The sequence below is a fragment of the Gossypium hirsutum genome, chromosome A07 (genome assembly GCF_007990345.1).
Source record: "Gossypium hirsutum isolate 1008001.06 chromosome A07, Gossypium_hirsutum_v2.1, whole genome shotgun sequence".
In the NCBI taxonomy this organism is placed as follows: Eukaryota; Viridiplantae; Streptophyta; class Magnoliopsida; order Malvales; family Malvaceae; genus Gossypium; species Gossypium hirsutum.
Genome location: NC_053430.1, coordinates 94,947,990 through 94,962,689, shown reverse-complemented (window position 1 = coordinate 94,962,689; position 14,700 = coordinate 94,947,990). Strand labels below are relative to the sequence as shown.

At 32.5% G+C, this 14,700-nt stretch overlaps 1 long non-coding RNA gene across 2 annotated transcripts in view; it reads left to right on the top strand.

Moving 5' to 3' along the window:
* Window positions 1-3,496: 3,496 nt before the first annotated feature.
* LOC107955487 (uncharacterized) overlaps window positions 3,497-14,700 on the top strand; it is a 28,825-nt gene continuing 17,621 nt past the window's right edge. Inside the window, exons 1-4 of one of the 2 annotated variants that reach the window (XR_001699981.2) lie at window positions 3,497-4,172; window positions 4,877-5,166; window positions 6,932-7,562; window positions 13,770-13,985. This is a non-coding gene — a long non-coding RNA (uncharacterized lncRNA). Of the gene's footprint in view, window positions 4,173-4,876; window positions 5,167-6,106; window positions 7,563-13,769; window positions 13,986-14,700 lie in introns of those variants that run through there. The other variant, XR_005929938.1, reaches the window with a different exon arrangement.

The following is a 14,700-nucleotide window of genomic DNA, read 5'->3' as shown; positions in this document are numbered from 1 at the left end:
ACAAACTAAATAAATGGAGAAATTGAGGAGGTCAAATTATATATTATCCCTAAAAAGACATGGAGAGGCACTAATATTCTATGCATGAAGGGATAAGATGGGATCTCAAAAGCAGGGAAAAAATGTTTCGAGGATGACAGAACTTGTCAATGAAAACCCTAACAGTAACTTCATTGAGGCTTTTGAGAACCCAAAGATTCCCCTCAACAGATGTAATATACCCCAAAGAAAAATGAAACATCAAAAGAAAAGAAAAGAAAAGAAAGATCGGTGAATGTGAAATTGAGAATGGGAGTAGAGTGTGGCAGGAAAAGGAAGTGAAGCGGTGGGTTATGATGAATGAATGCAGTTGAGTTCAATGGGTTAAGGGCATTATCGTGGTCGTGATACCAACAGCAGGTGAAGCTACCACATGATCTGAACCATCCTTAAAACAGAGAAGGAAGTTTAGATCATGCTGGCAGCTTCAACAGCCAGTGGGTGCACGTAAAATCACGTAAAATCATCAGCCTGATATGAGTAGCTCCTCATAATCATCAGTGGTGGAGTGGGTTTACTCATAAAATTATAAGGATAAGGTGCTTGAGAAGAGGAAAAAGAGAGGATATATATAGAGAGAGGGATTTGAGTGCATTTAAGAGTAGTTTTGAATATGATCACAAATGCTTTTAAAAACAAAGGTATTGGACTGGCTGAGCAATGTGCAGTGGTAAAAAGGTAAGACAAAATGAATATTGTGATGGCCACTCCAATAGCATTGAGACACAGAGACCCTGAAAAGTTCTAAAATTTCTTGCTCTAGAGTGGAAGGAGGCCTTTATCAACTATACGTGGGTCTCTCAATTTTAACCCCACACCAAACAAAACAAAATAAAATAGAAATATTTGATATTTGCAGAATTTATATTTAAGGTATTGGATGTGATGTCACATGTAAATAAAAATAAAATTTATCAAATAAAAAAATAAAATTTATTTGATTTTTTTGAAATGTAAGTAGAACTTAAAGGTGCCGATTGAGTTTTAATTCGATTGGCGTTAACATTATTGTCAATGTAAGAAGAAGTGGTTCAAGTACGTTGAAGCACATTACTCTCCTATTTATGGGTTGAGAAGAAGTTATGGGTAATTCTAAGAATTACGTCAAAAAGAGCCAATATAATCAAAACTTATAATGAGATTGCTCAAAAAAAAAAAAAAAAAGAGTAGAACTTAAAGTTTAAATTATGCTATTAGTTCCTATACTCTATGAAAGTTGTGATTTTAGTCCTTGTACTTTAATTTTGGCCATTTTTAGTTCATTTACTTTTCAAATTTTCAAATTATGTTATTATCATATGTGCAGTGCCATGTGAATTTGCTACTTATACATATTACTGACTAAAAATCTAGTTAATGGATTAACGATTGTAATTTGCGTCGAGATAGAAATTTCAAAATTCGAAAAATAAAGGGATTTAGAATGATCCAATTGGAGAATATGAGCTAATCTACAATTGTACCCATATTACAAGACTAGTAATTGAATTTAACTAAACGAATTCAATTGCTATTGTTTGGATCAAGACTAACAAATTGTATAATAAGAACAGAGAATGAATGGACAGAAACAATAAATGAGAAATCTTTTGTGGGTCATAATTTATGGGAACAACTAAATAAATAGAACAAAATAAAAAACAAATAGCAGTAGGGATGGATATATCACAAAATTGGACTTTTTTTATTCTTCCCTAATTTTTTTGTTTGGCTTTTTGGGAAAACAAAATATAAAAAAATGGACGTTTTGGGTTATGGCAGATCAGCGAATTATTGGGCCGAGCTGGATTTAAACCAACGTAGACATATTGCCAACGAATTCACAATCCATCCCCATTAACCGCTCGGGCATCGACCCAGGAAGAATCAATTCTAGATTTATTGATAATCCATGATCAACTTCCTTTCGTAATACCTACCCCCAGGGGAAGTCGAATCCCTGTTGTCTCCTTGAAAGAGACGTGTCCTGAACCACTAGCGATTGGGGCATACTAGAGGTGCTCATGGGCCGGGCCGAGCTAAGTTTGAGCTGGGTTCAACTAAAAATTCAGGCCCATTTATTATGCCCGGCCCAGCCCGACCCAAAAATCAGCCTAAAATTTTGCCCAGGCCTGACCCGGATAAAGATGCTAAAACTCGGGCCCGACCAGGCCCTCCCATATTAATTTTTTATGTTATTTTTATATAATTTTTAAATATATATAATACATCAAAAATACTAAAAACATCAAAATAAATATTTCCTAGAAAATTAAAAATAAATTTTAAAGAATATGTAAGCTTAACTAAAATTAAGATAAATACAACTTAACAAGCAAATGCCTCTAAAATAATAACAAAATTAACAAATGCCTTTAAAATAATAACAAAATTAACAATAAAATAAGTTTTATACAATATCCAAACAATAACAATAAAATAATAGCAACACGATAATAATGGTAGCAAAATAGAGAGAAAACAACAAGAAAATAACATTAAAAAAAGAGTAGATTTTTTTTTGTCTTTTAGTAAATTCTGCCCAGGACAAAAATATCTTACTCGAGGCCCGGCGTGTTTTTAAATGGGCCTTTTTTTTGTCCAAGCTTATTTTTCGGGCTTATATTTTTGCCCAAACTCTCTCACATTTCGGGGGGCCTTCGAGCCAGGCCGAGTGGCCCGACCCATGATCAAGTCTAGGCATACTTGCCTGACCACGACCATACTATGCTCGTAGTATGAGCAGTTTTTTGAAATTGTCACTATAATGGAATGACTAGAGCCAAAAGCTTTTTCATCTTTTATGATTTTCCATTTTTGATTCACGATTTATACTCAGTAAATCATTCATTTTAATCGCCACTCTATTCGATATAGAAATAAATTAGATAAATTCAATCTATTATATAATTATTTATTAGAAATAAATAGATATTATAAAAAGAAACTAGATTATATTAATAATACAAAGCATAAGATCAGTGATTGGTTTAACATAAATATAAAAAAGGGAGTTATTAGTTTAACGTAAACATAAAAAAGAGAGTTAATCTTCATTTTTCCACTTTCATTCATTGATTCACTCATTATTATGACGAGACAGACATGTTTCTATTTTACACTAAGCCGATAAATTAACAAAAGTAAATCGGGAATTTTTGAAAGAGGCAACAAGAAGTTATCGAAAATTATATGTGTGTGTGTGTGTTTTTTCCTTAAAAATTGGGTTCGGTGTAGTACTATTTGTAGTAAATGCATTTTCTCGATAAGTCAATAAATGACATAAGATTTAATTTCTTTAGATTATTATTTAATTGAATGAATAAATTAAATAAAAGAGTTCAAAATGAGAATTTTTTTTTTGTGATAAAATTGAAATGCATTTAAAGAGGAGATGTGGTACACTTATCAAAAAATTGTACTCAACAGCTGTCCTAACAGCTATCATGAAAGTATTGGTAACTGAGGTGGTGGCTCAGGTTCTCCTAAAAAATTAAAAGGAAAAAAAAAAAGAAAATGAAAGGCCACAGATAAAATCCTAAGCAAGCAAAACCTAAAAGAAAAAACTGAAGAAACATAAATTCTATTGACTTTTAAAAAACAATTTTCTCTTCTTTGCATCTTTAGACATTTTAATGGAGTATACTGGCTATTCTTTTCCATCACTGTAAATGATCCCACTGAAGTGCCATACCAGATTTCTCCTAAATTTGAGTTCGTCATAGAGAAGAAAGGACATTCATTTTGGTAGTACATCCCCGGACTCAGACAGAAATGACCCTTTTTTACGGAATCAAAAATCTTCTTTGGTCATTCACGATGGTGGGTTCAACCTCCATTGGTACCTCTTCAATCTAATAGGACGGGCTAGTCAGATTGTACCCTTAAGTTGCAAGAGCGTCCTTTGCATTATTTGTCTTTCGAGGGGTAAACTCAAAAGATAAGTTATCGAAACTGAATCTTTTCCTTTGGATTTCATTAATAATGTTGCCAATCATCGATCTATCCGCTGAGTCTAATTTAAGCTTTTTAATGACTGTAAGAGCATCATCTTCTACAACCAAATCTCAAAAACCCATTTCTTCACCAAATATGTCGGCTTGAAGGCATGCCTTCGCTTCTGCAGTGGTCGGATCCCCTATTCTTCCTAGTGGGTAAGTACATGCTCCCATTACAAGATCTTCATGATTTCTTATAATGATTATCGCTGTTGTTGTCATGTCTTGTTGTGAAAATGTTGCGTCAAAATTGGCTTTAACTTGTTCTGCTTTAGGGGCTCTCTATAAATCCTCTCTTGGTTTAATTCTGGTTTCTGTTAAGGAGTTAACTTGTTCTAATTCTCGTAAATAAGCTCTAATAAAACCCACCTCTTGTACCCTTCCATTTTTTCTTTCGTGGTAAAGTCTATTAATGTTATATGTTAAATATGACTCCTATTTTCAGAAAAATTTGAGAAATAATCTTTCAGTTAAACTCTGTTTACTTGTTTCAATCAAATACTGATTAGTTTAGATTATTTTAATATTATTTGACCTATGAATTTAGCCTATAAATAGGCTCTTTTACAACCTTAGAAAAACACACCCATTAGAGATTAGAACTCATAACACATTTAAAGAATTTTGTGTTTACGTTTTGTGGGTTCTTTGCTTTCGGGTTTTCGGGGTTTAGTTTTTATCTCCATCTTTTGTATTCTTCGTTCTTTTGCCATTATAGTAAAATTATCTTTTTCCGTGGTTTTTTATCCTCTTTGGAGGGGTTTTTCCATGATAAATTTGTATGTTCAATTTCTCAATTTATTCTGCTATTTTACTTGTTCGTTGCTTAATTGGGTCGAAAACCTAACAAGTGGTATCAGGGCTAGTTCAATTTTCATAGATCAGCCAGTTCAGAGATGGCAACAACAAGGTTTGAAATTGAGAAGTTCGATGGTGAGACAAATTTCAATCTGTGGCAAGTTCGGATGACGTCAATTCCAGTTCAATCAGGCTTGAAAAAGGTTATTACTGGGAAAAAGCCTGAGAATCTAAATAAAACAGAATGGGAAGAGCTTGATGAAAAGGCTTTGTCTGCAATCCAGTTGTGCCTCGCGAATACGGTATTACAGGAGGTATTGATGGAGAAGACGTCATCCGCCTTGTGGAAAAGGTTAGAAACTCTTTATGCGACTAAGTCTCTAGCTAATCGTTTAGTGTTGAAACAACGTCTATTTACATTTCGCATGAACGAAGGTGAGCTTATTAGAGATCACATTAGTCAATTTATTACTCTTTTAAATGATTTAAAGAATGTTGAGGTTTATATTGACGATGAAGATCAGGCTATGCTATTATTGTGCTCTTTACCCCCTTCATACAAGTCTTTTAGGGAGGCCCTGATTTATGGTAGAGACAAACTCTCGTTCGAAGATGTGAAGAGTCATTTGTTGAGTAGAGACAAACTCAACAATGAGCTTCATTTGGATAGCAAGACAGATAGGCAAGCTTCCGTTTTGGTAGCATCAAAGAAACGAGATAAAATGTGTCGCTATTGTAAAAAGTTAGGTCACGTCAAAGCAGATTGTTATAAACTGCGAAATAAAAGAGCTGCTGAAAGTAACGAGGAAGATGTAGCTGGTGCTAATTTGGCCGATGAAAATGGTGATGATTTCTTATTAGTGTCAACGAGCGATAACTCCAAGCTCACGTCCCAGTAGATCCTAGATTCAGGATGTTCTTTCCACATGTGTCCCAATAAAGAATGGTTCTCCATATACAGTTCAGTTGAAGGTGGAGTTGTGCGCATGGGAAACGATTCATCTAGTAAGGTAATTGGTATTAGTACTGTTAAAATTAAGATGCACGATGGGACAATTAGGACACTCGCAGATGTCAGGTATGTACCTGATTTACGAAAGAATCTCATCTCCTTGAGTATTTTAGACTTGAAAGGATGTAGAATCAACATCAAGTCGAGTGGCATTAAAGTATCTCGTGGAGCTCTCGTTTTGTTAAAAGGTAAAAGAACCGGCAGTCTTTATATTCTGGAAGGTTCTACAGTGACCGGTGAAATCGGACGTCCCTCATCTGTTACAGAGTCGAAGTCAACTCGTTTGGAGCGGAGGCAACTTTGTCATAGGAGGGAAAAAGGTATGACCGTTTCGTTGAAGAGAGGTTCTCTTTTGGATGCAAGTTTTGAAAAGTTAGGGCACTGTGTTTGTGAAAATCAGACCCGGGTTAGTTTTGATTTGAAAGTGTACAAGTCGAAAGCTAGAAGTCTTCCTGTTTCTAAGCACAAATTCGACTCAGTTAATTCCTTACATAGTTCAAGCTAGGCTCGTGGAGGGCTTTGGCAAAGATGGCGTTGTGAAAATATGAGTCAAGGTGGAGATTTGTTAAATATGACTTCTATTTTCAGTCAAATTTGAGAAATAATCTTTCAGTTAAACTCTGTTTACTTGTTTCAATCAAATACTGATTAGTTTAGATTATTTTATTATTATTTGACCTATGAATTTAGCCTATAAATAGGCTCTTTTACAACCTTAGAAAAACACACCCATTAGAGATTAGAACTCATAACACATTTAGAGAATTTTGTGTTTACGTTTTGTGGGTTCTTTTCTTTCGGGCTTTCGGGGTTTAGTTTTTATCTCCATCTTTTGTATTCTTCGTTCTTTTGCCATTATAGTAAAATTATCTTTGCCCGTAGTTTTTTATCGTCTTTGGAGAGGTTTTTCCACGTTAAATTTGTGTCTTCAATTTCTCAATTTATTCCACTATTTTACTTGTTCGCTGCTTAATCGGGTCGAAATCCTAACATTATACCAGACTGCCCAAATAGAAATTGCTATGGTTGTACATACTTTAATGTTATTCATGTAGAAGAAGAGGCTGACCATTGTTTTCATGTGTGATCTGTGTTTATGTGCGAGATGTCCAACCCAACTTCCTGTAGGACCTATTTTGCGAATTCGCAATCTTTAAAAAGGTGTTCCACAATTTCTTCTCTAGCTGAGCGAACTGGACATGCAATATCATTCCTGAGTCTTCAAAGCTTAAGGTTATTGAGCATCGCAAGAAAATTGTTAGAAACTCTCCACAAATGTATTTTTATTTTACTAGGGATTAGGAGATTCCAAAGCTTTGTAAAATAATCTTTTTTGTTGATTTGGTCTGTAACATAATATTGTAGTTGTACAGTATTAGTCATTAGCCATTTAAAACCACTCTGAACTGTGTACTCTCATAATTTGTTCCCTCACCATATTATAACATTCGGTTGAGTCCTGCTTACCAATGCAATAGACAGGACTGCCCCGGCTTGATCTCTTTCTAGTAAGTTCCAGATTACCTCGTAGTTCCATGAAAACGAGTCTTTATTAATTAGATCTGCTACTTTGGAATAGTTGATATTTATGTGTTGATTCTTTACTCTTCCATCATCAGGGGTGGGTAGCCAAGAATCATTCCAAATGTTTGTTGATTTGTTGTTCCCTATCCTCCAGCCTGTTCCTTATTCTAATAAGCTTCGTGGGTTCCAATGCTATGCCAGGTAAAAGAGGGGTAAGCTCCTAACCTTGCATTTAAAAACTTATCACGCGGATAATATTTTAACTTCATAACACGCGCAAACAAATAAGCAGGTTGGGTGATTATTCTTCATCCATGTTTAGCCAACAGGGTCGTATTAAACATTGTTAAATCTCTAAACTCCATACCTCCAAATGCTTTTGGACTACACATCGTGAACCAATTACACCAATGAATGCCTTTATTAGTTTTTAAATTGCGTCACCAAAATTTACTCATCAGATTTTCTAATTCTTTGCAAAGCAATATTGGTAATTTAAAACATTGCATGGCGTATATCGAAAGTGCTTGTAAAATTTATTTTATAAAAAATTCTTTACCACCAAAGGACAAATTACGGATACTTCAATTCTTCGATTTTTGGATAACTCTTTTTTTTAGTTCTAAGAATGCACCCTTCTTTCTCCTCCCTACCATTGTTGGTAAACCTAGATATTTTTCTGGATTATTTGAAATTTAAACCCCCAAAACTCCCCCTATTTGCTCTTTAAGGTCGTGTTGTACATTTTTACTAACGTAAATCAATGATTTCTCGAAATTCACCAATTGTCTAGAAATACTTTCATATTCATTAACTACTAATTTCATTGAAGTTGCGCCTTCCGTTGTTGCATTCCCAAATAATATGCTGTCATCAGCAAAGAAAAAATGGGTGATAGCTAGCTCACCTTTGCCCACTCTAGCCCCTTCAGTTTTCTCTTCTCTTTTAGCCTTATTTAGGAGCTTAGAGAAGCCTTCTGCATATATGATAAATAAGTATGAGCTTAGTGGGTCTCCTTGTTTTATTCTTCTTATTGGCTTGAATTCTGTCCCTTGAATCTCATTAAGTACCACCGAGTATGACACTGTCCTTACGAACATCATTATAAGATCTATCCAACTGTTGCAAAAGCCTAACATTTTTATCATATTTTTAAGATAATTTCATTCTCACTCTTTCATAGGCTTTGCACATGTCCAATTTTAAGGCAAAAGATCCCGTGCCTCCTCTTTTCTTTTCTTTTTTTGAAAGAATGTAAAATTTCATAAGCAATCAGAATGTTATCAGTTATTTGTCTTCCTGCGACAAATGCACCTTGCGTTTCTTTGATACATAAGTGTAGCGCCTTTCGAAATCTATTAACCACCACTTTTGAGATAAATTTGTAGATGACATTATGAAGTCTTATGGGTCTGAGCTGTCCCAAATTCGTAGGGGTTGTACCTTAGGGATAAGCACAATATTGGTTTTGTTAATTTTCTCAAAATTCTTCCCATTATTCAGCACTTGGAGGCAATAATTAACAACTTCCTTTCCTATAATATGCTAGAACTTTTGGTAGAAGAACGTTGGGTATCCATCTTTTCCGGATGCTTTGAGAGGTGCCATACTTTTTAAAGCTTCCACTACCTCTTCTTCTTTAAATTCTTTAACGAGTTCCTCATTTAAAGATTCTGTAATACACAGTTGGATTTCGCTTTTAAGCCTTTTACCACTTTGTAATAGTTTGGAAGAGAATAGTTTTTAAAAGAAATTAGTTGCAAGTTCAAAAATGGGGTTGTCACCTTCCACCCATCCACCCCTTCCATCCTTCAAAATCTTTATTGTATTCTTATTTTGAGCTAGGTTGCTGTAATGACCCAAAATTCACGGGTACCGAAAAAGTGAGTTATAGGGCCTCCGTCTAAGTAAACCGAGTTCGTAAATATTTATTAGGAATATTTGTGAGGCTAGTTGTGTGTTTAATTAGGCTTTAATTAAGTGAATTTAGCTTAATTTAGAGAAATTAGGAAAAAGGGCTAAATTGAATAAGGGACAAAAGTAGAATTATAGATTAATAAAAAGAAAAGGGGACCAAAATGGCAAATATACCATTCACCATATATGAGGCGGCAAATGTTGATAAAATCTAATATTTTTATTGTTTAATTATTATTAAATTATAATGTATATAATTATTTTATTATATGGTAATTTATATTAGTTATCAATTAAAAATATTATATTATATGAATAAATAAAAAATTTGCCAAATGGATGGCGATGATATTGTACAATTTTTTAAAAAAAATATATGTACATTTGTAATACTTATATTTAATTAGTAAATATATATTTATTATTTATTATTACTAAGTAAAAGATATTTATTAGATAAATAATTAAATTGTGAGATTTTTGTATAACAAACAAATTGGATAATGACAATTGTAATAATGTAAATATATACATTTGCATTATATTTATTTATTTACTTGAAAATTAAGTAAAAAATAGTTATTAATTAAATAATTATATTATGAGATTCTTGTGTATGATAAACAAATTAAGTGGTGACAAATGTAATGTAAATATGTTTTATTAAAAGATATTTATTATAATTATTATTATAATTATTATCATTATTAACTAGTATATATATATAAGATATAAAATAAATGAAATAAAAAAAAGAAAGCAAAAGAAAGAATAGCAAAAGCCATTCGCAAAGAAAGAAATGGGAAAAAAAAGAAAAAGGGGAAAACTAGGGTCTGAAGGTTCAAAGCTTTAATAGTTAGCAAAGAACCCGAGGCATCAGCACCGAAAGGAAAGGAAAAGTTATCGAGGAGTAATCAAACAAATCCAGGTTTGTATTACTCTAATTCAAATCTATTTATTATTAATTATTATATTTTAATTAAAATGCATGGCAAGTAAAATTAGGTAAGCAATTGAAATAATGATATTGATTTGAATGAAATTGATTGAAAAATGTTTATGGCTATTGAAATTGAATGTGAACAAATTGGAAATTAAAAGTTATTTGAATTAAATAATTGAATTATGAAGTATGTGAATATTTGAAAGTATATCAAACTGAATTGAATAAAGAAAATATGTGAGTATTTGAAATGTATATTGATTGAAAAGTAATTAATGACTTGAATTTGATTGGAAAATGAATTAAAAATATGAATTTAATAAAAGTGAATTAATTTATGAATATGTGTGAATATGTGAATTGTGTATTGATTGAAAAGTGGTTTGAATTGAATTGAAATATGATTATATGTGATTATCTGAAATATGTATTGGTATTGAATTGTTTATTGATTAGAAAGTGGAAAAGTGAATTTGAATTGAATGAGAATTGAATTGAATGGTGAATGTGTATGTATAATTGAACTGTATATTGGTTTGAATGTGAAATTGTAATTGAAAAGTGATCTTGAATTGGAAATGAAAGTGAATTGAGAATTAAAATACCCTATTAACTAGTTGGGCTGAGTCGGATATAATTGGCATGTCATAGGATTTGGAAGAGTACGAGATATATCGGCTTTGCCGATCAAGCACTTTATGTGTCGTATATCAGGCACTTTATGTGTCGTATTTCAGGCACCTCGTGTGTCGTATCAGGCACCTCGTGTGTCATTTCAGGCACTTATGTGTTGCACACTGATTAGATACTATGTACCGTTTTAAGCACAATGTGCCGTACTGGTGTGTTTGGATTGGAATCCGTGTATCCGTCAAAGTTCGGGTTTGTTAATAGGGTGAATAATTGAAATGAGAAAATTAAATAAATTTGATTGATCATACTATTAAAAATATGAGAAAGAAATTATGAGTTGAATTGTGAATGGAATTAATATGTGAGATTTGAAGCATGAACTTAAGGTTCATGAATTTGCTAAAATATCGAATTATTGATATTGAAATCAATTGAATAAATGAAATGAGAAAATCAAATGAATTGATCGATTGAACTATTGAAAATATGAGAAAGTTGAATTGTGGATAGAAATTGATATTAGAAATGAAAGGCATGAATTAAATGTTCATGTAGTGATTGAAATTGAGACATATGATATGTGAATGAAATTGAAGAATAGCTAATATATATATATTGTTATTGTTAATTAATGAAAGTTTAAGAATGAATTGATATTTGAAAAATTGGATAGTTATATGCTTGAACTATTGAAAGTATGAGAAAGTGAAATTATGAATTTAAATGTGAATTGAAATTGAGGTATCGAAATAAGAAGTGAAAATAGAATGAATTGGAAATAATGAAATAGTGTATGAGTTAGTTGAATATAATCTTATGAATTAATTATATTAATTTTTATTGAAAAATGTTGGTTTAAATAATTATTGAATGACTAATGTTGTAAGGTTTTAGATATAGAATAGAATAAGTTATTGAATTAGGATATAGAAATGAAATATATGAAATAATAATTTTATGAAATTGGTTATTGATGAACTGTATGAAATTGATATTAATATAATAAGAAGATATAAAAATTAAAATAAAGAAAAGCTATTTAAGATATATATTATTAGAATAAATTTAAAGTTTAATTGCATGAATGATTTACTGAAGGTAAAATAATGGTAAGATTTAATGTGTATATATATTGTTTTTACCTTAAGTATTTGATTTATAGTAATATCATTGAGTGTATACTCAGTGTACGGTTTGTTTCCGTGCGCAGATTAGGTACAGAAATTTTGAAGAGTTGTATTTGATATTACTAGTCTTCATCTCATCACATCTTCAAGCAACAAGAGGATACGTTTTAAAATTTTGAATAGAATGGCATGTACTTAGGAAAAATTTAGTAAGTCCCAAATAGTAGTAATGGATTTAAATATAAATTATTTAAATTTATTATTTGTCCATTTTTATGTTCAAATATAATAGTAATTAGCCAAGAATTACTTTGGCACCAAATGTAATATTCCTATATCAGGTTCCTTAAGTCGAACATGGTATAGGGGTGTTACATGTTGCAAAATTATAGAAGAAAGCAGTGTTTCGATCCCCCATTCGTAATCAATTAGCTTTTGCTTGTTGTTCCCAAAATAGTTCTTCCTTGTCGGCTTCCATATTTAGTGCTAATTTAACTTCTGTTAATTCAGCTAAGATGTCTTCATTTAGATCTTCTTTATTTAAAATGTTAAGTCGCAATTTTAATTCCTTTATGGTCTTCTATCTGGATCTGCTATTAGATTTATCCCAAGATTTCAATTTCAATTTCAGATATTCTAATTTCTCTAGCAGATCCTTTTCTTCCAAATCCCACCATTGATTAATTAACTCTTCAAAATTGTTTTCCAGTACCCAGTTAGCATTGAATCGCAATGGCTTTTACTATTCGAAAATCTACCCCTTCCATGCGTCATTATAGTAAGACTTATAGGACAATGATCGGAAATACTATGAAACTTATGTTGAACTGAGAAATTCAGAAACCTTTTCCCACCATAATGGATTTGCCACCCCTTTATCAAGTCTCTCACAAATGTTATTGTTTGGAAGTCTACCTTGTTCCCACGTAAACAATTGACCTGAAAAGCCTAGATCATTCAACTCACAATCTTCCAAAGCCTCCTTAAATGCCAACATTTTTCTTTCCTCCCTTAACCTACCCCTTTTTATTTCAAACGAAAAGAGTATTTCATTAAAATCCCCCATAACAAGCCCTGGCAACTGGTTGCTTTCTTTTAACTGTCTAAGGAGGAATCCTTCATTTTATGCTCAATTGGCGAACCATAAAAACCTGTAAAGCGCCAATACTCTTCTCCACTATTTTCCATAACTTCAATGTCAATATGATATCTAGAATAGCTTCTCAATTTAACAATTACTCCTTCCTTCCAGGCAAGAGAAAGTCCCATTTTCGATCCATCTGCACAAACATCAATTTAGTTTGTATAGCCACACATTTTCCTTATTGCATCCATTCTTCTTGAATTAACTTTTGTCTCAATTAGAAACAAAATTTGAGGCTGAAGTTGTCTCAAGCTATTTTTGAAACGTTTAACTTTTTGCGGCTGCCCTAGGCCATGAACATTCCAACTTAAGATTTTCATTGCGACCAGTCAGCCTGCTTATTAGTGGCTACCGATATTTCATTATTGATCGTAGAACTTGAATGAGTATTTTGATGAGCCCCTTCTATTTGTTGAATCTTCTGTCTTTTCTTTCTATCAATAGATCCGATTGGTGTTTCTTCGAGTACCTCATTAGCTTCTATTATCATATTATACGTTGCCTCGTTTTTCACACCTTCGATTTGCAAGTTCATTAACCTGATTAATCCTATGAAATCTTCTACTTAATTTCTTTTTCACGCATTTTCCTCCCATATTATTAAATTCATTCGCTCCTTGAGGTCGTATTTGATTCCTTTTACAAATTTTTTCAGGTCCATGTCACTTTTGATCACCTCTTTTGGTTCCTCCTGATGCCATTTACTTATAGTTATCGATTCCCTCATTGGTGCCGCTCTCAAAGATGTATCCCAACCAAATTCAACTTCTTAAGATCTCAACAAAGTACAGAAAGGACAGAAGCTTTCACCATGCCCTAAACGCCCATACAGCAAACAAAATAGAGAAAGTCTTTCATATTGAAAAGTAAAGTAAGTTGACTTATCTTTGCCATACACTATTCGTTTCTTTCTTTTTAAGGGGCTTTGAGCATCCAAACATACTTTGATATGCATGATCTTACGTAAACCCTTTATTAGAATCTTTGTATCATAATCCAAAAATTCCCCAATAAAGTTGCCTAATTGTTTTGCCATGCCTTTCGACATTGAACCCAATGGTAGATAATGTTTTTGCACCCAAAAGTTTGTGTAATGTAGGGGAACAAATAACGAATCCTCCCCTCTCATTAATTTATGAAATATTATTAGGTGTTGATTAAAGAACCAGGGAATACCATTAATCAACCTTTTTTAAATCAACTTCATTGTAGAATTGAAATAGAATATGTTTTTCCTCAATCTCTAATATAGTTACCTCTTTAATAGGATGCCATAATTCATAAAGAACATTCCTTAAGGAGGGGAAGTGGATTGAACAATCTGTTAGTACCCTGCTTACTAGGTAGAGCATGAAGTCATCGTCTCCATCGTCAATCTCCTCTTGTCTTACAACAAGGTCGTCTTTCAAATCGTCTAAGTTTAGATTTGCGAGATCTGATTCCATGCCTATAATGGAGAATCCTTTCTTACGATTTCTAATTCAAACGTAAACCCTAAAAACTGGGTACGAATTGGGAAAATCCCAAACCTGCAAATTAGCAGACAAAGAAACAGAGAAAACCTAATCGTAGGTAGAATGAAAGTT